We start from the raw sequence: 23,235 nt of genomic DNA, 5'->3' as shown, positions 1-23,235 counted from the left end.
ATTTCCTCTCTACACCACCTATGACATCTACAACTAAAACCCCCCACAATTATTATTAAATAGTTGACCATTTTCTCCCCACTCAATTGGTTATTTGCTAATTAACATAATCATCAGTTATCAGAATTATTAGCCTACCTAGCCTGTAGACATGACCTACATTTGTAACTGAAAATGTCAACAACACTTCTTCCTTTCCTTGTTTTATCCCTGAAACATTGTGTCTACACTGTCCATTACAAAACCGTCCAAATTAGTTTGAAGAGTGCATCAGATATCCCTACCAAAACTTTTTCATCTTTGTCATTTAACAAACCTTTTTCTACTACTAAAATTAACTTTCAGTCCATCCGTATTACTTTTTGTGCAAAAAATAAACCACAAAAAACATTTCTCACAAACTTTTCCTGATTTGGGGCTTACAGAAATCACATTTTGAAACTTCCTGTCATGACCCGCTAATAAATTTAAAAGTATAAGAATAATTCGGTCATTGCATTTTGCCTCTTTCATGAGTCGTATGTCAAAATCTCATTTATATGCATATATGCGGCTAAACAACCAGAAGATGAACATAGTATTTACTATTTAGCAAATAACTGATTTGCATGTATTACCACTGTTCAAATACCTTTTAGTGAGTCAGATGCCGTAGCTGAAATTCCAGTGTACCTTACTGGACACACAAGTATCGGGGAGTTTGCACAGTGGCCTGGATTAGTGCAACCTTTCACCATGGGATCACGTTCAATCCCAGCAGACACATATAGTTCTGCAGCTATGGCTATAGTTCTATAGTTACAGCTATAGTTCTGCATTTATGGCTATAGTTCTGTAGTTATGGCTATAGTTCTGCAGTTATGGCTATAGTTCTCTAGTTCTGGCTATAGTTTTGAAGTTATGACTATAGTTCTGCGGTTATGGCTATAGTTTTGCAGTTATGGCTATAGTTCTGTAGTTATGGCTATAGTTCTCGACGCTCAGCCCCCGCTCCACCGCATCCCCCGCATCCTCCCGACTCACAGCCGCGCCGCCGGTCGCCCCCACGCCTGGACAAAGTGGGGACCCCCACGCTTTGGAAAGGGGAGGGGTGTCCCCCTGTCACGCCCCTGCCTGCAGCAGCACTCGCGGGGAAACACCGCGCCCCCCGGCTCCAGCCCCTTGCCCTTCCCCGCGAGAGCCTCGCATCCCCGCAGCCCGGGGGTCCTCTGCAGGCGGCATTTTTGGGACAAAAACCGTAGGAGTCGTGTACCCCTCGTGTGCAGCGGGTACAGAGGGGTCTCTGCCGGAGGCACGTCCTTGGGAGCGGGCAGAGAAGGGCGGGCGTGCGGGGCCGGCGGTGCCCGGCAGCGAGCGGCTCCTCCGGCGGTTGGGAGCGCTGGGCTCCTCCTCCTCCCCCCCCCGCCCCAAGCCGTGCACAGCCGGGCGTGTGATTGACTACTCTCCCCCCGTCCCTATTTTTTTTCATTTTCTCCCCTCTCCACGGGTCCACACACCGAGATACGCACATGACAGCACTTCGGTGCATCGCCAGGAGGGCTGCGCTTCCACTCCGGGCACGCACACGCACACACATGCATGCTGCTGCTGCTGCTGCTGCTGGAAGTCTTTCTACAGGGGGATTAGCAGCCGCCTCTCGCTCTCTATATTACTCTGTCTCTTTCTTCTCCTTCCCTTTCCCTCTCTCCCTCAAACGCTTGACTGACGGACAGCGGGCACAGAAAGGTAAATGCGTGTGTGCTGTTTGCTGACAATACGGATGGGTGATGGTGTTTGGTGCGCCCTCCGCTCGCCCGGCAGGCAGCCTGCCCGCCCTCCTGCCGCTCCCCGGGACTCTCCGTCTCGGAGGGAGGGGGAATGGGGTTTTGCCCTGAGAGGTTTGGCTCCCCGCAGCGTGACCCCCACCCCGGGTCTGCGAGGCAGAGACGTTCTGCTATTGTGCTCCTGTCAGGCGCCACGGAGGGCTGCGAGGCGCGTGGGAGCGCTTTAGCGGAGGCTTCGCGGGAGGAAGGTTGCTATTAATTGCTGTGTGCGCCGAAGAGAGCGAGCTTTTCGCTTCGGCAGGGAACCTGTGCATTATTAATCAGGGCTGGAGAGTGGCAACGGGAGGACCAGACCCCTCCCCTCCCCCCCCCTCCCTCCACGTCGTTTGCTGCATCATTCAAATGAGTGATTTCTAGCTAGCCTTGCGTTGCGGGGCTTTTATCTCCCCCTCCCTCCCCTCCGCGGGTGTCTTAGCAGCCGACGAGGATTGCGATCCTCCTTCCCGTGCCCCGGGGAGGCAGCGAGCGGCTCGGGGGCCGCCGCCCCGCACCCTGCCCCGCGCCCCGGCGTGGAGGGGCGCCCACCGCCGCCCCCCCGTTGGCTCCGCAACTAGTTATCGCCTGTTGTTCGGGACGAGTTTGCCTCGGCGGGACAAAGGGAAGCGGTGTGAATTCCCTCTCCGGCAAAGCCCGCTTGGTGCGGGGATCCCGTGATGCCGAGAGGGGGTTACGCACCGAGCAGCCCCGCCGAGAGGATCGCGTCCCGCGGGAGCTCGCCCGCACCCTGCTCCAGACTTTCTAATTGCAGGGAGGCGCAGCTGCTCAGGGAAGCGTTTCAGGCAGAGATGGGAAGGAAGGAAGGAAGGTGGCGTTGACGAGCCTGGGCTGCTCGGGAAGCGGAGCTGCCCGGCCACCTGGGGTGGCGATCGAGCGAGCGCATCCCCCCCCCTCCCTCCCCGGGGCGCCCCCGGCCGTGGCTCAGGTGTGAGCATTTAGCGGCGAAGGAGCTCCCGTGACCGTCCTGGAGCCGGGGCGTTAAAGCACTCCCCGGGAGATGCGGGGCTCCCCCTCCCGTGCCGGTGCGCATCGTTCCTCGGGTGCGGGAGCGGAGCCGCCTATGCCGCCGTCCCCCCTCCGCGGGGAAAACGAGGCGTTTAGCCAGGTCTGTTATGTAATTACGGCTTCTTCCCCCCTCCTCTCCCTCCCTTCTTCTGGTTGTTGCTGTTACTAAACCCGGCTCAGGATGCCGGCAAGGAAACTGTTACACCAGGCTTGTTTCTGAAGGAGGTTGATGGTTGTAATGCATCTTGGAGTAAAGTTATTTGAGAAATTAATATTTAGCACGGACCGCTTTGGTTTCACACACGATTGGTTTGAGATAATCTCGTTTCATTCATGTTGTTTTCTACACCTGTCAAGAGATACGTAAATACGATGTTAAAGTCAGGAAACCAAATAAAGGAACCAGTAACAGGAGAAAATATGGTGAGAAATGCAGTGGACAGCATATGAAGTTAGACTGTTGGTTTTGTTTTTTTGGTTTTTTAAAAAAGTAATTGTTTAACCTTATAGCCTGCTTACAAGCACACTTTCCTTTTATTTGTAGGCATGGTGTATGCTTAGCCAGATGTGCTGGATTATATTTCAGTGTTAATGCACCCTTAAAAAGGCAACACTAATCTTTACTGGTGTGTGGGACCAGTATATAGACTCCAGGTATTTCCTCTCACTTAAAAGTTGGTGTGAGTTTGATGAGTGTTCACTGATACAAAGGATCCCAAAGGATCAGAAAGTCCTAAGGATACACACTTGAAGGTTTAAAGGGGATTTTGATGGCGACAATTGAGTTTCTTGTTGTCTTCTGTATAGCTGACTTGTCTCAGCATATTGTGTATTTCAGAACTATTAAAATTAGATAGTATAAATTAATGAAAACCTGTGGGAGCAAAATACACTTATTAGAGAGGTAATCAAGTAGTTTCAAAATAGAATATAATAGTGTTGCATTATATATGTATCCTCCTGAATTAAAATTTTTTTCCTCACCAGAACTATGTATGTTAATATACCTGTTTAATTCAAGGCTCATTCTGGTCTATCTCTTGTGGGATTAGCACTTGCAACCATATCAATATCATCTGTTTGTGTTAGACTTTGTGATATTGTCCGTCCTGTAAAGGTGGTGCATCTCAGTGCAGCCCTGGCTACCTGGCAGTGTTGCCACCTGGTAATAGAAAAAGAATCACATGACTAATTAAATATTATAATAAATAAAGACAATTTTGTACCAAGTAAGTAGCCTCTATACAATTTCTTTCTTGTTATTTGCACTCTGGTCTTATATCGTCCAGTAACTTAAGTTCTCATGCAAACTGTATTAGGCAGGCGCAGTACCCTCAGGCTGGCATTGCTGTTTTAAGAAGACAGAGCTAAAGGCGCTTTAACATGAGATAGTTTATTCAGCCCTTAATTTCTGTAACCGAACTTATTTTTTGCAGCCTCTGTTGTATTATCTCTCAAGATTTAAGAAGGCTATTTTTGTAAGGGGCGAGTAATTAATACTTGTTCTCCTCATGCCAAATTTTGTACTCATGCACAAAGCTCATCCAGAGAAATCTGAAAAGGGGATCTCCATGGTAACGAGAGAGAAAGGATTTTCTCCCTCACGGTAGGTCAAGACTAGACGCCTACCCATTCCTTAACTTGTAGCAGCATTCATTGGCACCTTCCTCTTTGTGGTTATTTTGTCTACTGGGTCATGCTTTTACTGTTGTCTCATGCTTCCAGAGAGCTGCTCCTGAGAACGATATTACACTGGATGAGTTCAACCTTTGTATCTTTCTCTCCTCTCATGCTCTCTTCTGCTTGCATGATATTTCAGGATTTCTGTACCTACATGATTTGACTGTGGGATTTCAGGAAATAATTTGTTTTTCCCCATTAGGTGTTTGATTTGAAGACCTGTCTTGGCTCTGTGTGTAAGAACTGACAGAACTTTCACCTGAAATAGTGAAAGGACGGTCATCTCCTTTTTCTCCTTTTCTTCTGTTTCTCTGTACTCTTTGGACAAAGTTTCCCCATGGTGTCCCAGAGGTTTTGTAGAAGTAAAACCAGCCTACCTCTTCTTACCAGGGAGCAGGGCTTAATTTTAGTTTTTGAATCGGTACGTGATGTGATACTAGGATTACTGTTTGGAGATGTTTGTCATAAAGAGTTTATTTTGCCCTGGCACTGTAATCACAGAGCAGTATTATGAAGCACTGCTTTCTAGGGTAATTGTTGTAATTGTTGGATTTTTATGTTTTTTTTCCCCTCTCTTCTTTGAAGGACTGTCTGCCTAGACTGTGTGTCTGTCCAAGCTAAGATGAAGTGAACACTTTTTATTCCCAGTGATCTTGGAATGAGATACTTAAAACTTTCACTGAGGATTGTAATGTGTTTTCTAGTCCCTTGTTCCTTTCTGTTTTCATTTTCTGTGGCTAACATCTCATGAGAGGATACCAAATAGCTTTTCAAATTACTCCCTTAGGCTGCTGGTGCACCAGGTCTCTCTGGGCGTATTTCCAGTTCTTTTGCCTTTCCCTGTGACATAGCTTGGGAAAATTTGAAAACATCTGCTAGAGCAACCATCTTAGTATAAGACAGCAGTCACCATTTGTCACTAAGCAATATGTCATTTGTGACTCTGTAATTGGAAGACAGATGCTAATGCTGACTTTGGCCTTCTTAACTTGTTGGCAGATTGTCTATAGAAACACTTTGTAGTGCTTTGAAGTCATGCAGTGGATTTCTACTTTTCTGTATCTCTTATCTTTCTGAAAGAATTGCCTGTCTTATTTGAAACTTTGCTCAAGAAGCCATAACGATAGCAGCTAGTACATTCATAATCTGCCTTGCCATGTAAGCTTGACTTTATGTGTATCTTCAATGTCTTCTGCTAGAGGAGAACCATTTCTGAAAAGTTGCCTGTGAAGCTTTTCCCTTATCCTTTGTATATGAGAAATTCCTGTCCTCTTTCCATATGACGGCCTGTCCCTGTATTGGTTGTGTTTCAAAGAAGGTCCCTCATCCCAGTTGCTTCCCTCCCTTTGAAAATTTTGCCTTCACCTTTAACTAACTGAAGAGGTTCTTTGTACTAAAGAAACTAGGAATTTCATTAATGGGCTTCAAACTGTGTGAAGGAATTGTGTATTTCTAGATACCTATTATGCAAGTTTTGAACTTTGGTTGCTGTGGTTCAGCTAATGAAAGTATATGGCATCAACTCAACCAAGGATCTTATATCACAAGGATCTTATATAAACAATGTCTTATATCTAGAGGTGCTCTTCTTAAGCTTTATGGGCTAGTTTTGAATGTAATTTGCAGTAACTTGACTTGCAACAGCTTACAAGTTTCAGCTGCTTAATACCCTGATGTGCTGCCTTTGCTGGATCCAGTCAGGGATTCCTTTTTTTATTTTTTTGAGGAGGGAAGATAAGGGGAAGGTGATCTCCAAAATATAATTTTTTTTTTAAGAATTGGACCTGAAAGTCAGTTTCATGTTCTGGGCATAAATCCTTACTGAAGATAATTCAAGGGATGGGCTGATAGGATGGTAGCTAAAAAACTTTTTTAAATGAAAGAGAGTGCTTTTTTCCAGCCGGTTTCTGGAGTGTGACTTCTGTTGCTAATCCTGTGCTTATGTCCACTTCCTTCCCATGTGTCTGTTTAGTTTTGCAGATGGAACAGGATAATATGTCTGTCTGACTGGAAGTCAATAGAAGACAATGAGTAGCAGTCTCCCCTTCGTTGTGGTGACTTCAGTTTTAGCAGTGTACATCCAACATTGAAACTCAACGTTGAGAGTTAGTCTCTCACTACTGTCCAGTAGACTGTGCTTTTCTTTTGTCTTGCTATCATAAAAAGAAAAAGAAAAAAGAGATGGCATCGAGGTTTGGGAGATTTGATGATGGTCTCAACAGTGTCTATTCGTGCGTAATTGGGCAACAGGCAGTGTGCTATTGCCTTTGTCTAGCAGAAATATTGAGACTAAGCATGTTTGGACACATGGTGTCTCACAGGTGTCCAAAGTTCTCCATCATCTTTCTGTCCTGCAGCTGAAAGAATTTCAGATTCCTTGCAGTATACCATTCACGTAAGGTGAGCTTGGCTTAATGAACTGTAGGAAAAGGTAGCTGCTGTTTTTCATGGTGCTGGAACTTGTGTTAGTACACGTTTGGAAGGATATCAAAGGAGATTGTTCTCTTCAGTTTGTCTCTTCTGGCTATCCATTCATCAGGTGTAATGCTCAGCTGCAGTTTGGTCCTTTAAAGCTGTTGACAGCAACAGATTTACCTGCTTAATTTTGTGGTTTTTGCTTTTGGGTGTTTTTTGTGACTGTCTTTTAGAACATCAGTATAATACATTATCAGATCCCTGTAATATGTTATCTGATCTCACTTTGTAAGAACATACCACCCACCTAGCTTTTCCTTCTAACAGAGCTTTTCTTTGCAGAGAAGTGCTTGCTATCAAATTTATGAACAGTTTTGTAAATATTATTGATGAATATCAAAATTTAGGTTTTAGTGGCAAAGAGATGGAAAAGTAGAATAAAATAGAAGGGAGTGGGGAAAATCCCAAGGAATGAAAGGTAGAATTGATAGGATTCATTTGAATGTATTGTTATTTTGCAGAAATGAAATATTGCAGGCATTGTGGTGTCAAAACAATCTAATCTGAAAATGAATGATAATTCTGTAATTCTGTTCATGGAGGAACTTTGCAAACATAAAATGCAGTGTTTGGGGAGATCATTCAAATGATTTTCTGAGGAAACTCATCGCATATAGCTGGGTATAGATTACCATCTTAGATGTATTGTTTACTGGAACTCATAATATGTTCACAGAATAGGTAATTAAATAGCAACAGTGAAATAGTGCTCGCAATTAGATTAGTGGTACTTTGTAAAGTGTAGTATGTGTATCACTGTACGAAATGAAAGGCTTTAGAAGAAGAGATATGTCGTCTATTTGGGAAGGGCTGTAACTTCTAGTGAAAAAGACGTATTTCTAAAAGATGTAATATGGCTATCTACTTGATAAAATAATAGGAATCGTAAACTTTCATCATAAAAGATGAAACCTTTTAATTACATGTTTGGATCTTGCTCTTCCTTGTAAAAAGGCCCAATGTGGGATTTTTTTTCCTTGAAAAAAAAAAAAAAGCTGCTTACTTTGCACTTGGGAGAAGCTGTTGAATGGTGTTCAAGCCAGCCAGCTGTCCTTTTATCTCAGAAAGTTATGTTTATGGTTTTTATTTCCTGTGATATTACACGCTTATTCACATGATAGCTGTGGTTAGCTTTTCTACTTCGGATTTGTTCTTTTATTTTGTTTTGTTTTTTTCATTAGTTCTTAAAAACTGCTTTAAAGACAGTATTCTTTGTAGAGCTGTTACAATAGCCGTGTAGTGTTTTACAAAAATAAGTGCCATGGTTGTTGAGGAGTACTCATTGCATCTTGGGTGGAAGTTGATTTTTTTAATGTACAAATTATCATTTTTAATTTTTTTCAAACCTACAGATCTGTTTGGTATTTTTTAGCGTACTGTGATGATGGTACGTGGTTTGACTTGCAGAATGCTTGTATGGTGTTTTACATTCGCTGTTGCTAATGCATGGTACAAATTTACCCACTAGGAATCTTCATGCTGTATTTTGCGGAGAGAGTTGTGTAGCAGAATAATATATGAAACAAAGATATTTATACACAAAAAAGTTCATTTGTTTGCTATGTCATATGCTAATTATTTCTCAGTTAAGAGACAAAACCAAGAGTGTGAAGCCTGTGAGACCTCTAGTACACCACAAATATTCTAATGAGCACAATAAAAAAGACACTTAGGATTCTATATGTATGTTTAAGTTCTTGCATACTGTTTGTCTTCAAAGAAAATGTATTTTCAGAAGAAGGGATATTTTTACAAATCAGGATCACGTCAGATAGACAGAAAAGATGTAATAACTTGCACATTTCTGAACCCAGATTTTAATAACTATCAGTACTAGATTTACAGAAAAGAAGAGAAAATGCCATTCCCATTTTTAGAGATGTATGTGAAAAAAAAAAAAACCTTGCACAGTTAGGAACGCGATCATAAATAATAAAAAAAGCTGAACACAAAGAAGTTCTGCAGTGTTCAAACACTTTGGTCATTTACAAAGCAGATATGGTGTAATCTGTTGCTTTTTACACTGACTGACATTTTGAACATGAGCTGCAGTAGCAGGTTGCCTTCCCTATAAAAAGTCATGTGAGGTTTTTCTTGTTGAGTGCCAATTGATCAGGGCCATATTGATACAAAAGCGTACTCCCCCCTGATGAGCCAGACTGGCAAACTGGTAATGACAGATGAGGAAAAGGCTGAGTAACTCAACTTTTTTGCCTCGTTTTTCACTGGCCATCTCTCTTCTCATGCCTCTCAAGTGGATGGACTGCAAAATGGGCTCTGGGAGAGCAAAGTCCCTCCCAGTGAGCAACCTGATCTTCTCTCAAGAGAAGGTTCCTCAGGTGGTCACCAATCACTTCTTGGGAGAAGATCAGGTTGGTGACTACCTGAGGAACCCAAACATACAGGAGTCTATGGGACCTGATGAGTTGTATCTCAGAGTCTTGAGGAAATTGGTTGATGTAGTTGCAAAACCACTCTCCATGATATTTGAAAAGTCATGGGAGTCAGGTGAAATCTCTGGTGACTGAAAAAGGGGAAACATTGCACCCATTATTAAAAAGAGTAGAAAGGAGGGCCCTGTGAACTACTGACCTGTCAGTTCCACTTCTGTGTCAGTGTTATAACACAGAGTGTTTTTTACTGTCAAGTGGTGAGGTGCTGGAGCAGGTTGCCCAGAGAAGTAATGGAAGCTGCATCCCTGGAGGTGTTCAAGGCCAGGCTGGATGGGTCTTTGAGCAACCTATTGTAGTGGAAGCTGTCTCTGCACATGGCAGAGAGGTTGGAACTAGATGATCTTTAATGATCTTTAACTCAAACCATTTTATGATCATTTAGAACAAATCTTACCAGTGTTCGATGTGCAGCTCCCAGTAATGTCTGTGTGAGATATGTCCTAACACAAGAAATGTTGCTTGAATCTGAGGCTATTGCAGAAAATCCCAGTGTTTTCTTGCAAATCAAGAAATAAATTGGATGTGGATGTTTTTTACTTGGGTCAAGTGTGGTTCTTCTTTGTTTGTTTGGTTTTTGTACAGAACTGGGATCATGAATTAATTATTTGTGGTATAATTAATTAATAATTTGAGGAGTCTGCCAGATCTAGTTTAGCCTTTCTGGCTTCACTTACCCTACAGGGCCTTAGCATAGAGACTCTTTGGAGCTGATTCAGATAGTGGTTTGAACAATTGCTGAATGAAGCAGTATCCTGGTTTTGAGTGTTTGGGGTTTGGTTTAATTTTTTACTGCTTTGTATTGAAAATTGAACATAATGTTGATTCCAATGTTGTGCATATACAAAAACCTTGAATTATTGTAAAATATAAATTATTTCGGATATATCTGTTGTTTTTGCTTTAACATTTAGTGTAACCATATACTGCTGCTGTACTCGTCTTCCATATCCACTTCATGACAAATACTGCCCATGGTGGCAATATACCTGATAAACGTGGAGTACCTCTTCAGGCTTACATATGCTTTGAGTTTAGGTTTGAATCAGGACTGATGGGATTTCTTTCCTGAACTGCAGGGAGAATAAAAAGTGAGAGAGTGATTTCCCTTTGAACTCGTTCTTATTGATGTTAATCTCTCCCTCCTCTTTGGTGTTGTAGAGGAGGCTGAAGAGAAGTTGAGATTAGCTATTCAGGCACGTGGGACACTTTAAAGAGTTTTTCTTGTTTTCTGGTGGAAGTAATGAGGACCTCAAGGAGGAACTGAATTCCTTTCTGGAAGGTCTTAAAGGCAGATGGAGATCAGTGATATGTGGTGTACCTCAGGGGTCTGTTCTGTGTCTGGTGTTGTTTAATGTCTTCATCAATTGCATAGATGATGGGATCAAATGCACCTTCAGCAAGTTTACAGTGACACCAAGCTGAATGGTGAGGTTGACACCCCTGAGGGACAGGATGCTACCCAGAGAGACCTTGACAAGCTTGAGAAGTGGGCTTGTGAAAATCTGATGACGTTCAACAAGGCAAAGTGCAAGGTCCTGCACCTGGGTTGGGGCAACTCTCAGCATTGATACAGGCTGGAGGATGAAGAGATTGAGAATAGCCGTGTGGAGAAGGACCTAAGGGGTCCTGGTCAATGAGAAGCTCGACATGAGCCGGCAATGTGCGCTCACAGCACAGAAGACCAACTGTGTCCTGAGCCGCATCAAAAGAAACATGGCCAGCAGGGTGAGGGAGGTGATTCTGCCCCTCTGCTCTACTCTGGTGAGACCATACCTGGCATACTGGTGTCCAGCTCTGGAGCCCTCAGCACAGGAAAGACATGGACTTGTTGGAACAAGTCCAGAGGAGGGTTGCAGAAATGATCAAAGGCCTAGAACACCTCCACTGTGAAGAGAGGCTGGGAGAGCTGGGATTGTTCAGCTTGGAGAAGAGAAAACTCTGAGGAGACCATATTGCGGCCTATCACTACTTAAATAGGGGACATATAAGAAAGATGGGAAAAAACTTTTTAGCAGGGCCTGTAGCAATAGGGCACGTGGTAATAGTTTTAAACTAAAAGAGGAGAAGTTTAGATATTGGGAAGAAACTGTTTTTTTGCTGAGGGTGGTGAAACACTGGAACAGGTTGCCCAGAATGGTGGTGGGTGCTCCATCCCTGGAAACATTCAAGGTCAGGTTAGATGGGTCTCTAAGAAACCTGGTCAGGTTGAAGACGTCTCTGTTCACTGCAAGGGGGGGTGGACTAGATGACCTTCATGGTCCGTTCCAATCCAAACCATTCTACAGTTCTATGGTTCTGGACCCAGCTATTCACAAGTCCAGTTCTCAAAAATAATTCACTTAGTGGGTGTATTATTACACAGTCTTTCTGTATAGTCATGGTGACTGTCCAGAATTTTTGGATTCCAGCAGCACAATTTACACTGCACTTATATTTTTTTATTATAGTAAGCATCTCTAATCCAAGGTAAAGGAAACAGTATTTTTAAACAGTTTGATCTAGACAGAGGTGTGCCCTCTACAGATTGTAAATAGCCAATATGTTATTTAGTATACCATGATGAATGGCTGAATAAATAAATAAAACTTGACTATAATAGAGCTGTACCATAAAATCTAATATGATAAAGCATTTTCACCACTCAGAGCTCAGTAATTTATTACTACAATTGGTATCATGGATATGATTCATTCAGTTTTAGTGGATACAAACAAATTGCTTTACATTTGTGGTAAGTTATTACTCAAAGCCAAATGCATACTTGGTATGATACTGCGATACTTGTAATTTTATAGAACAAGATGTATTTATTTATGTGTATTTAGAGGGGGGAAAAGTAAATCTTTCAGCACATACTAGTTAAACAGTCATCAGCTAACATTTAATTTGGCAATCAAGAAAACAGTTCTTGCTCCAAATGAATTTCAATGACAAATCATCCTGGAACCAAACTAGGCCCTCCTAAAATTAGATGCTGAAACTTGTGTGTAACCCAAAGATTCAGTCACTTTCCAGGTGGTTCATCTGTAATATGAATTTTTCTAAGGTAAGCTGCCTGCTGTATGTTTTGTGGAATGCAGAGTTAAGCCATGGTATTAGAAAGACTGTGTTTAAATACATTGATCAGTATGTGCACTGCACATCTTATCTGTTTAAAATAGATAAAGAAAAAAATTCATTTTGCTTCTTCCTTTGAATTTGCGGCTTAGTCATGGATTGTTGCCCACAGTTTTATGGAACCTAATCATGCAGTCCTTTCTTAATAGATTCTATTATTATGTTTACAATATACCAGCTAAAGTAAGTAAATTAATGCAGTGAAGTCTCTAGAGCTAAGTTTGTGTATGTACTGGAAAATTAAGTGTGGCAAATGTAGTATTAACGGTTATTTTGTTAAGCTTTTTTAAAAAGTTTAAGTGGAGATACTTTAAGAAACAGGATTAATTTTGTTGTTTTATTGTTAGGTCAAATACTTTTTAAAAGTAGGATTAAATTAGCCATGCTTTACCTAATAACTATTTTTAACTAACTCTTCTTGTGCCTAGTAGATGTGAAATTAAACTAAAGATATACTGAAGAAAATGCTCTGTAAATAAAATACTCAAACCCGTATGTTTTATCAAAATAGACCAAGTCTTGTTCTGTCCTGTGTGTCAGCTGGATAACACTAAGAAGAAGTAGTAATGTGTTTGTCTTAAAGTTTATCTCGGTGCATTCGAGATGCAGAAGACTAGGTTTGTGTCTGGTGTGTTTACAGGGAGGTGAGTGGGATGAAAGCAGGAATGGATTTGAATTAATGCTAGATTCAAGTAAGTTTAAATGTACATACATAAAGCCAAATGAAAAGCTGGTTTTGTTATGTAGTTACTGTTTTTAAATTTTGCCTCACCTTGGACATTTGTTTTTTTTTTGAGGAAGGAAGAGGTGGAGGTCTGTTTGGGTAGTGTAATATGCAACAACTGTAGAGAAAATAAAAGAAAAGAAGAAAGAAAGAAGATTAAGTTCACCAATTCCAACAGCTTTGATAGCCAATTAAGGAATGACTTTCAATTTTGGGGCCTTGATTGTTAGCATATATGATGTTAAGCCTCAGAGTAGCCTGTAGGTAAAGCAAGAACAGAATGTGTGGAAGAAATATGCAATTAATATCACAACTGGCAAATCATTTGTGTAGTACTGACCACAGGTGTATTCATTGTTTCCTCAGTGACTAATACAATTTTGCCATCCCTCCTGTGGTAAAACGTGGTCATTATTTGGTAGGGTGTTGTTGTCAAGGAAATGAATTTGAACTAGTTCTGTGTTTAGCAAGAAGAGTTCATACAAAAATTGTTTTGAACAACAGAAGATCATATCAAACTGAAGTAGTACAGGTAATATATTAGTTTTCTTTGCCAGCTTAATTACAAATGAACATGTAGTTTGATTGACTTTTATAAAGTAAAATAGTGAAGATGTATCACCAGGGACGAAGATTAAGCAATTTAAAGTGATGCTTTTAGAGTTTTAAAATGTTTAGACTTTATTGGTTCCAAATGAATTTCCTATTTTGGAAATGATAAATAGACCTTTCACATGCTTTCAGACAATATCTGGTAATGTGAATGAAAATAACAGTAATTTGCAATGGTAGCATAAAAAAAAAAATTGTAACAGTCTTTATATTCCATAAATACTTAATCTTTCTTGACTTAATCTATCAGATAATTATTCTCATAGTTTTATATTATCATCAATTCTCCATTATATTTTGTCAATTTTGTCAATTGTTTGAATTTCAATTTATTTATATTGACTTTAACAAGGATCCTGTAAGGTCAAACAGTACTGTAAGGTTTTTAATGCTAGGGTGTGTGTCTTTTGTGCCTGTTGAATTCAGGGAACTTTTGGACAATGCTCCTAGTCATATGGTTTAGTTTTAGGTAGTTCTCTGAGGACCAGGGAGTTGGAATTGAGATATTTTATAATCTATGATGTTACCTTAGGTAAAATCAGGACACCCTCTGAAATAAATAGCAGAAGTTATTGTGACTCAAATGGATCCAGATTTCAACGTTTTCCGCAAGGTGTTTGAAAAGAAGCATGTCTGTAAAAATGGAGGATCTGACATATATGGATATAATTTTTATTGCTAAAATAATGTCTCATGGTTTAGCATAGCTAGGTTAATCTGTAGAAACCTAATCTGATACTTGCTGAAATCTGTGGCTTACACTGGGAATATAATATCTATCATTGCCTTAAGCAGGCATTGGATTGTCAATACATAAGCACAAAGATTGCTTTCGTTTTTATGGCACCTGCTGTGTTATTGACACTTCAAAATATTATCTCCTAAGTGCTTTTCTTTTCCGTGTGCAGTGTTTGAAAGGCAGATTTTATACTGCTAGCTGGTCTCCTTTGTATTTGGTTAATATTTAAGGGATTTTTGATATTGTATGTGTGCAAAAATGGCACTTCTGAAGGTACAAAAAAAGTTATATGGATTAAGAAGCATGTGCATGCCCACGGATAACTGAAATACCAGTTCAGGCATGACTTTGTACATGATAGACAGATGCGCCAAGTTTCTTTCAAAGAAAAAGTTAATCTCACCCCAGTAAACCTGCACATAGCCTGTGTATTATTTTTGGCTCATGTTAGATGTATGTTTAGTACTTAATGGAGATTAAAGTTTTGCACGAGACTGTCTAAGCTGGCTGGAATTTTACCCATAAAGAGTGGAAACTGGCTGTTAAGCTAAACGCTGGAAGATTAAGACACTTACTTCTTCCACTAAGGATTTGTAGTAGTTAAGGCCGTCAAATTAATTTGCGTGTTGATTACAGTTCCAAAGGTGAAAAGTCAGACTGCTTTTCAAGGCAAGTTTTTCTAATTAGAGTAATGAATGTTGGATTAATATTCCATTAGTAGTATATGCTAATTGTACAGTGATGTGCTGTCACTTTCAGCCACATGCAGAATAAGGTCACAGATTTTGTCCGTAAGCCTGTTAAATGGTGCTATATGTCCGCTTTATGGGTCAGTGCCTATCTCTTGCTTTGTTTAACATTTCATCAGGATTTTACACTTAAGACATTTACTACATTCCACTTTCAGGGAGTACGTTTATTATTCAGGAATGATAATGTGTGGTGAAAATCCTTATTTACTAATGGTGAATAAATACAAATCAGGAAATACAGTAACTTCATAGAACTGCAGTGGAAAATGGATGTATTTTTACTTGTGGAGGCTAAAGACACTTCCTTAGGATAATAGGTGTTGTAGAGATGTGTGCAATTAATACTTTGAATCCCTGAGTTACTGTAATATATCTCCCCGAAGGCAATCATTGCATTTGGCTTGATTCTGTCATTTGAGAGGTTTTAGTGCTTTCCTGGGAACCCCATGGTCTTCATCTTCTGAAGGAGTTCTGAAACTTGCTGTTGATTGTGAACATTCTTACACGTGAGACATGCTAAGAGGGAGGGGAAGAAAGTCATAAGGATTGCATGATACAACTTGCATGGCAGAACGCTGGCACAGCAGAAAGGCTGCCTGGATGCACATCTGACCAAACTCTTTTTTTTCTCCTTGCATTGTTTCCTATTCACGCTAACTCAGACAGCTGTTTTCTGTGTATTCAAACCTTTACATATGGCTGAAACCATGTGTCACAGAAAAAAGAATGAAATTTTGTTTCAAAGTTGAAGAAAGGAAACCTAACTGATACTGTCATACATGTTTATGTGGGCCATGTGTTAATTACCCGTGGTTGCAAAGCAAAAGAGATGTGTGCCAGTTGTGTGCATGCTACTGCGTATGCAGGAATAATTTCATGTTTAATTCGTTCTTCATTGTGTTAAATGATTTTTTTTTTTAAATTCCTCACCATGAAACATTTTTAGAGTATTAAGTATCATGCTATTAAACGAAACACAATTCCTTTTCTGTTTAGTAATGTCATATAGGTATCCAAAGAAATTAACTGTAGTACAAAGCTGTCTGCCTCTTGGAATTGTGAAGGGACAAGTATCTGTAGAAGACTGTTACCCTTTCTGTGTCCAGCTGCAAATCTAAGAGAAGAGCTTTGCAATTAGCTTTTGTAAATTCTAGCTGACAGCAGAGGAGGTTTTTGAGACTTCAGTTTTCTGGGCTCCACTCCAAGTTCTGGAATGAAATATACTTCAGTGACTGCATATCTCCCTGCCCCTGTGTTATCTGTCTCCCCCAGCCTGACTACTTTGTCTCTTCATCTTGACTCGTGTTCCTTCTGTGTGCACTATACTCCTTTCCCCACTTTTTCTGCATTATGCTGAACGCTACTACTGCCTTCTCTTCACACCTTCCATAAAGTGTGGATGGAAGATAGAAGGTACTAGAAACAGACTATCTTTTTATATCATTTTTAGAATTCAACCCATTGTTTCCCACTGAACAGCAATAAGATTTCCAGAAAGGCTCTTGTTCACCTGCAGACTGAGGTACGTTCAGTGGCTGATGCTCAGGCAGCATATTCTGTGGGACTGGATACAAAGAGAAGCTTTCTTACAGCTTCTAACATACTCTTGTTGGGTGAGATGAAATGGCAGTTAGTTCTAAGGCCACCTTTTGATGATTTTCATAGCTTTCAAACCAGGATAACCCTGTTGCCCTATTTTTAAGATTAGAGGTCATAGCTTTTCAGTGAGATATTTTTAAGGATTTGACTTAAGGAAACCAGTATTTTTTAAATCCATATGCTTGGACATATCTCGATTGTTCTTCTCAAAAAGTTTAAGGACTCTGAACAACTTGGACATTTTCACAGTTTGTTTGTAACTCTGATTATTTCCCATTTTTTATTTAAACAAGATTAATTGAATGAATAAATCAGAACTAAGACCTAGGCTGTCTCTGGCAGTAGCTATGATGAGGAGGTGGAAGCAATTGCTATTTAAAGAGGTTAGATGTTGTCAGGAGAGATTGGTTTACCAGGAACCTCTTGGTAGGGTATCATGTATGATGGCATGATGCAATGCTGTACAATACCTCTCCCACTCACATGGAGCTGCTTGTAAGGACAGTGTACAGCATCCATAATTCAAGAGTTGATGGTACTCACTGCTTACAGGAAGCTCAGGTCAGGAGCTACTATAGAAAAACTACTTTGATGGATATGGCAGGAAGAGGAGCTTGGCCAGTGAAGAGCAAGCCAGACTTCTCGGGTTATTGCTAACAGGAGTTGCCATGGGTTTTGATATGGTGATTTCTTATGGCAATGAGCCAAGGCACTGAGATCTGAATACAAAAGCAATTAGGATTGTTTTGGGGAAAAGGTTGCATCACTTTTCTGGCTCTTAGTCAGAAAGACAAAGATGACCTGAGAAATCAGCTGACATACTTAGTTGTATGTTCCAATAAGTAATCCTGACAACAGAAGAGATTTTACTTTGAGCATGATATATACTGCATGAGATACTCGATATTTCCATACTGTTAAGAGTAAACTGACCTTGTGATAAGAAGCATTTATAATTTGAGAGAAGATTCAGTGGAGGAATTCTCTCTTTGAAGGAGAGAGGATCAATGTTACTCTTTACTGCCATTTCTTGGTGGAATTGGATTGGAGAGACTGTAAGAGTGCCTAAAATGGTAAAGAAGCAACTAAACTGCTTCCAGGTGTTGTGATATATGCTAGATTGAATATGGTGTATACATCCATCATGGAGTGATATTGTAGATTCCAGTTTTTAGTTTTTGAAGCAGAAGGATAATATTTCTTTCTAACTCCTGCTAAAACTGTAGTACTCTTAAAACAGTGCTTTCTTAAGGTTGTAGCAGTAGCTTCATCTCCTGATGTATTTCCTCATTTTTCCAGTTTAAAACTTCTTTTGTAATATTTAGTTAATTCTCAGTATTTTTGTCCTAATAAATACGTACTTGTAATCTGCTCTAAAGGGTTTTAAAGTTTCCCTTGTTCTTTACTCATCATTAGTAGCTGAACAGAAGTGTTCATTAACTTGATTTGATCAGATCTTTGTTCCTCAATGCAATGAAATCAAACGTAACATCAGCTTCTTTATACAGGCTGAATAATGATATAAGGAAATTTTCACCCAAACAGGATGTAAACTTTTTTTTATTGTTTTAGCTTTTATTTTTCCATTAGACTTCTTTGCTCACATTTTAGAGGCCTCTTGACAGTGTACTGTTTATTCTGTTGCTAATAATAAACTCTCTTTTCCTTCCCATCTGCACTATAAAATGTTATTAATCTTCAGTATCACCATATTTCTCAGATCATTTTCACAATTAAAATACTATTCTAATGGTGACACCAAACAGTCTTTGTGTTTAGTGTCTGAGAGAATACTGGTGATATCCATTAGATAATATTTCCCTGGTTCTCAGTTGAATAGAGCTGTGGAACTTTGTATGTTGTGTAGGGGAAACTAATTGTGATTATGTAGAATTTTTAATGCTTATCATTATTTTGCATTAGCACTGCATCTTAGAGGAAATAGCTTCTGAAAGAACGGTCCTATTCAGCTGAGGATTCAGGAGGTATTGCTGTCCCTCAGAGAGAAGATTAAATTAGGTCTTTTTCTTTAGGTTTTACTTGCATTTCTGTTTTCTGTGGTGCAGGAGAGGGTATGGATATTTTGCTCGCATGGGAGGCAATGCGTTAGAAGCACCTAGTATGACTGAAATAGATGTTCCAAAGAAGAACCAGTTCCTGTCCAGTTACTTGCAGTTTTTTGATGTGTCGTTTATTTGTCTTACTGTAGCTTCTTGTTTTTACCAAGTTCATAGGTTACCTCTTAAATTTTCTGCTTTTATTATCTGTGGGTGTGGCACTAGCTCACCATTGCAACAGAGGGAAATTGGTGTTCTTTGTTTTCCTTGATATTAAAAATGTTGTATTAATAGGGTCATATTTTAACAGTATTATTTGGTTATGCACTGATTTTATAGAGGATTAAGCTATACTCTTGCTAAAAATAAATGGATTTAATGCTTCAGCGATTAATGCAAAAATAATGTAATTTGACAGACTCTAACATGGATTTCAAACACCCAAATCAAGTACTTCTGTGATGATTTTGGTAGCTCTTTTGTGGCATTGAAACTGTTGTTCTTTCATAATCACATCTTGTTAAGGACCATAAATAAGTTAAGTGATCATTTTATATCAAAATAAACTTTGAATATTTAATACTCCTGTGCCTCTCATATAGTTATGTGAGAAAAAAATTTGGGGTGGAAATTTCTGCTTATTAAATAACTGCATGGAAATTATGACCTACTTTTAGATCCATTTTAGACAAATGATAAAATGGGAAAAATGTATTTGGAACTAGTGTAGGAAAATAGCTTATTACAGTTCATCATCTCAATAGCTGTATAGTAAAGCTTGAGGAAAAATTAGTATATGAAAGCTTCAGAAACTTTCTGAATTCGTGGATTCCAACTTGTCTGCCATTTGAAGTGATTATATCTTGCACTTGTTCCTGTGGACTCCTGCAGGAATGTTTCAGGAAGAATAATGGCATGAAGTTTATATCTACAGTGTGCAGAATCATACCAAGAAAATATCTTCTTTCTACAAACCTGTTATCAAACATACTTTTATATCTTATATAAAGCATTTGACTATTGGAAATTATTTTTGTGTTCATGTGATTCGCACCTGATGGCTTGTAGACTTAGTAATTTAGATTTGTGTTGTCAGCTGTGACCTAGATTGAAACACACAGAACATTATCACTTCCATTGCGGGCCACTATGGGCAGAGAATGCAGCGTTGGGACTATTGTACTTGGTAGCCAAAAGTTCATTAGTGTTCTCTTTTCTGTCTCCCTGAGTGTGAAGATTTTGATTTCTTACACTCCTGAGGCATAGACCTGAAATGTTTTCTCCTCAGAGTTAGCAAAAGAGGCTCAGTTTATCTGTGAATTAGTGGATGTAATGTCAAAATGAGAGCTTGTCTCAGATACACTGCTGACTTGGGAAAGGAGAGCTGGGCTCAGACTGCATACCAATATACAAATAGGTAATGATTTTAAAATAAGCACAATAGTAGATGACTCAAAATAGATATGCAATAAGTAACTCAGTGCCTTTTATCTGATTTTAGTGACCCTCTAAATTCATTCCTTATTAGACTAGCTGAAATTTTATAATTAACAAAATTAAGTACGCAAATTTGATAACTTGAATTTATGTTGCAAATTTGCACAGATGTATGTAAAGAAGAGTTACAAAAGTAGCGGACAGATAGAGGCATAGTGTTTCTATATCTACAGACCTGTGTCTGGATATTTTGGGATTATGTTGTATCATAAAACTAAATTGATTCATGCTACCCTGTGTATTTATGTGGTGGTGCTCAAGGCTAACATAGCTAATAGGTCGATCTCCATTTTATAAATGGAAGGAAGCAAGAAGGAAGACCGAATTCTTTAATACTTTTGTAATTCTGTGAATTGTACTGGTCTTTAGTTAATAGTCATGTCATTTGCAGTGTCACCTCTAAAGACCGATTTGATATTGGTTCCTTCTTCTAGAAAACCGTAATTTCTCATACCCTTTATCTCATCACCCTGGGAAGTTATAATTGAGTAAAAAAAATTCAAAATCCAGCAAATTGTGATAGGTATGCATCTATATTCTTGGACAAAAAGCAGAATGGTGTTTTATATAATCATATATTTAATAATCAATGTATGTGATTTTTTTTTTAGTGTCAAACTATACTCCCTGAACCTTATTTCTTAAGCTTTTTTAGGGTAGTGTTTAGAATATATTTTACCTTTCTAAAGCCCTTGCTGTCTACAATAGAATACACTGTTTCCACACGTATAAATGACCCTTTCAGGGTGGTCATGGGCCCACTATGGAGGCTAGCAAGACAGTCATCTCAATATTGTCTTCCTTTCTACTGCACTGATGTCTTACAGGTAAGAGATTCAAGGAAAGCTGGGGAGTTCTTTGATTATTGTAAGATTGGGTCATCAGTGACCTCCTTGCAGGCTAAGACACTGAGGTGCTTTACTTCCCCATATCACTTTAGTGGGAGCCGGTCTTCTATTACAGAAAGTCTCGCAGAACTTGTGTCCGATTAGGGTTCCTAGAGTTCAATTAATTTCACTAAGATTCTACTGTATTTCATGCTGTTAAATCTATGTTGCTTAGTGAATACTAGGTGGTACCTTCCTGGATAAATTTTGAATATAGCAGTAGCCTGCAATAGTCTCATAAAGACCAGATGATTTTAAGCTTGACAACGTTTGGCTTCCATCTTCATGTAAATAGCAGAATTTGGCCTAATATATTTTTCAACTAAAAAAGCTGCTTTGCAAAGGTCTTTATAAGCTGTTGAACCACAAATCTCTACTCTCTTTTTTGGTAACAATCACTTGTAACTTAATGCCTGAAGAGAGACATGCATCAAAATGTATTGATTTGAGAAGCTGATGTTGACAGAAGAGTCATCTACTTCATATTTACTTAAAGCAAAAGTAAACCGTTCCTTAGTAAAACATAAAAGCAAGACGCTGAATGTAAAGTTCACCAGTACCACCACTAATGCCAAAAGCTTCATTGTCTGCAAATCTGGCTCTGCATTCGGGCATTGCAAACAGCAGTTTTCATAAACCATATCCCAGATCTGACTCTCTAGGAACTGTAAATTTCTCATAGGTAGATTCTGAGTTCAGGGACAGCAATTTAAATCTATTACTATCATGTTAGAGCTGTCCGAAAGACTCTTAAAGGCAGCTGGTAAATTTTACCTGGAGCTTATTAATGGAGTCCTGAAATCTTAGCGAACCACCCAGGAACATGGACTTGAATGTGTATGTGTGATCAGACATAAAAACATAGAGGGTCTAAAAACATGGAAGTGAATTGTTATGTGAATTCCTAAGCCATGCTTATGGTAGAATTTTACTTTCAGGGTAATATTTCTAGTTATTACTATAAATGGAAAAGAATATTAAAACAAAGCAAAAGTTTTTAACATTTTATAACACATCCACACCTGGTGGTTACAGTAGGTAGAGGTAGGCACTTAGCAACAATGTAGTAGGGTTTTTTGAGGGTTTTTGTAATAATTAGCACTCTGTCTAATTAAAATAAAATATTAATAGTTTGTGGATACATTGCTGCACCATATGGAACAACTTCAGAGTCTTGGATCTGAGGCAACGAAGGCATTAAGTACCTCAGCCTTTTTCCTCATCCTTGCTGGCAATGTTCCCTCCGGCTCCTCATCCACTAAAGAGAGAAGATTCTCTTTGGCTCTTTTTTTGTTGTTAATGTATTTGTAAAAACATTTTTTGTTATCTTGTACCACAGTGATTGAATTCTAGCTGAGCTTTGACCTTTCTGATTTTCTCTCCCTGCATGACCTAATGAGATCCCTGTACTCTTCTTGAGTTGCCTGCCCCTTCTTTCAAAAGTGGTAAACTATTTTTATTTTTCTTTTCTTCTTTTTTTCCTGAGTTCCAGCAAAAGTTCCCAGTTCAGCCAGGCCAGTTGTCGTCCCTGCCGGTTCATCTTATGGCATATGTGGACAGCCTGCTCCTGCACCTTTAAGACTTCCTTCTTGAAGAGAGTCCAGGCTTCCTGCACCCCTTTGCCCTTTAGGACTGTCTCCCAAGGGAGAGACAGAATAATGAGCATTCTGAATGAACCATTCTGTTCAGATCTGAACAAACCAAATTCTGCCCTCTGGAAATCCATCATAGTGGTTTTGCTGATCCCCCTCCACCTAGAATCAGAAATTCTATCGCTTCATAGTCACAGTTCATCATGTCAATAACTGCTTTTAATTG

The 23,235-nt window shown here is 39.6% G+C and overlaps 1 protein-coding gene across 5 annotated transcripts in view; it reads left to right on the top strand.

Moving 5' to 3' along the window:
- Window positions 1-1,404: 1,404 nt before the first annotated feature.
- DLGAP1 (DLG associated protein 1) overlaps window positions 1,405-23,235 on the top strand; it is a 415,565-nt gene continuing 393,734 nt past the window's right edge. For all 5 annotated transcript variants that reach the window (XM_054059670.1, XM_054059669.1, XM_054059666.1 and 2 more), the window contains exon 1: window positions 1,405-1,725. The gene's annotated coding sequence lies outside the window, so the exon portion shown is untranslated. The remainder of the gene's footprint in view (window positions 1,726-23,235) is intronic.

Source organism: Cuculus canorus, chromosome 2 (assembly GCF_017976375.1).
Source record: "Cuculus canorus isolate bCucCan1 chromosome 2, bCucCan1.pri, whole genome shotgun sequence".
NCBI lineage: Eukaryota > Metazoa > Chordata > Aves > Cuculiformes > Cuculidae > Cuculus > Cuculus canorus.
This window is presented reverse-complemented; position numbering and strand designations above follow the sequence as displayed.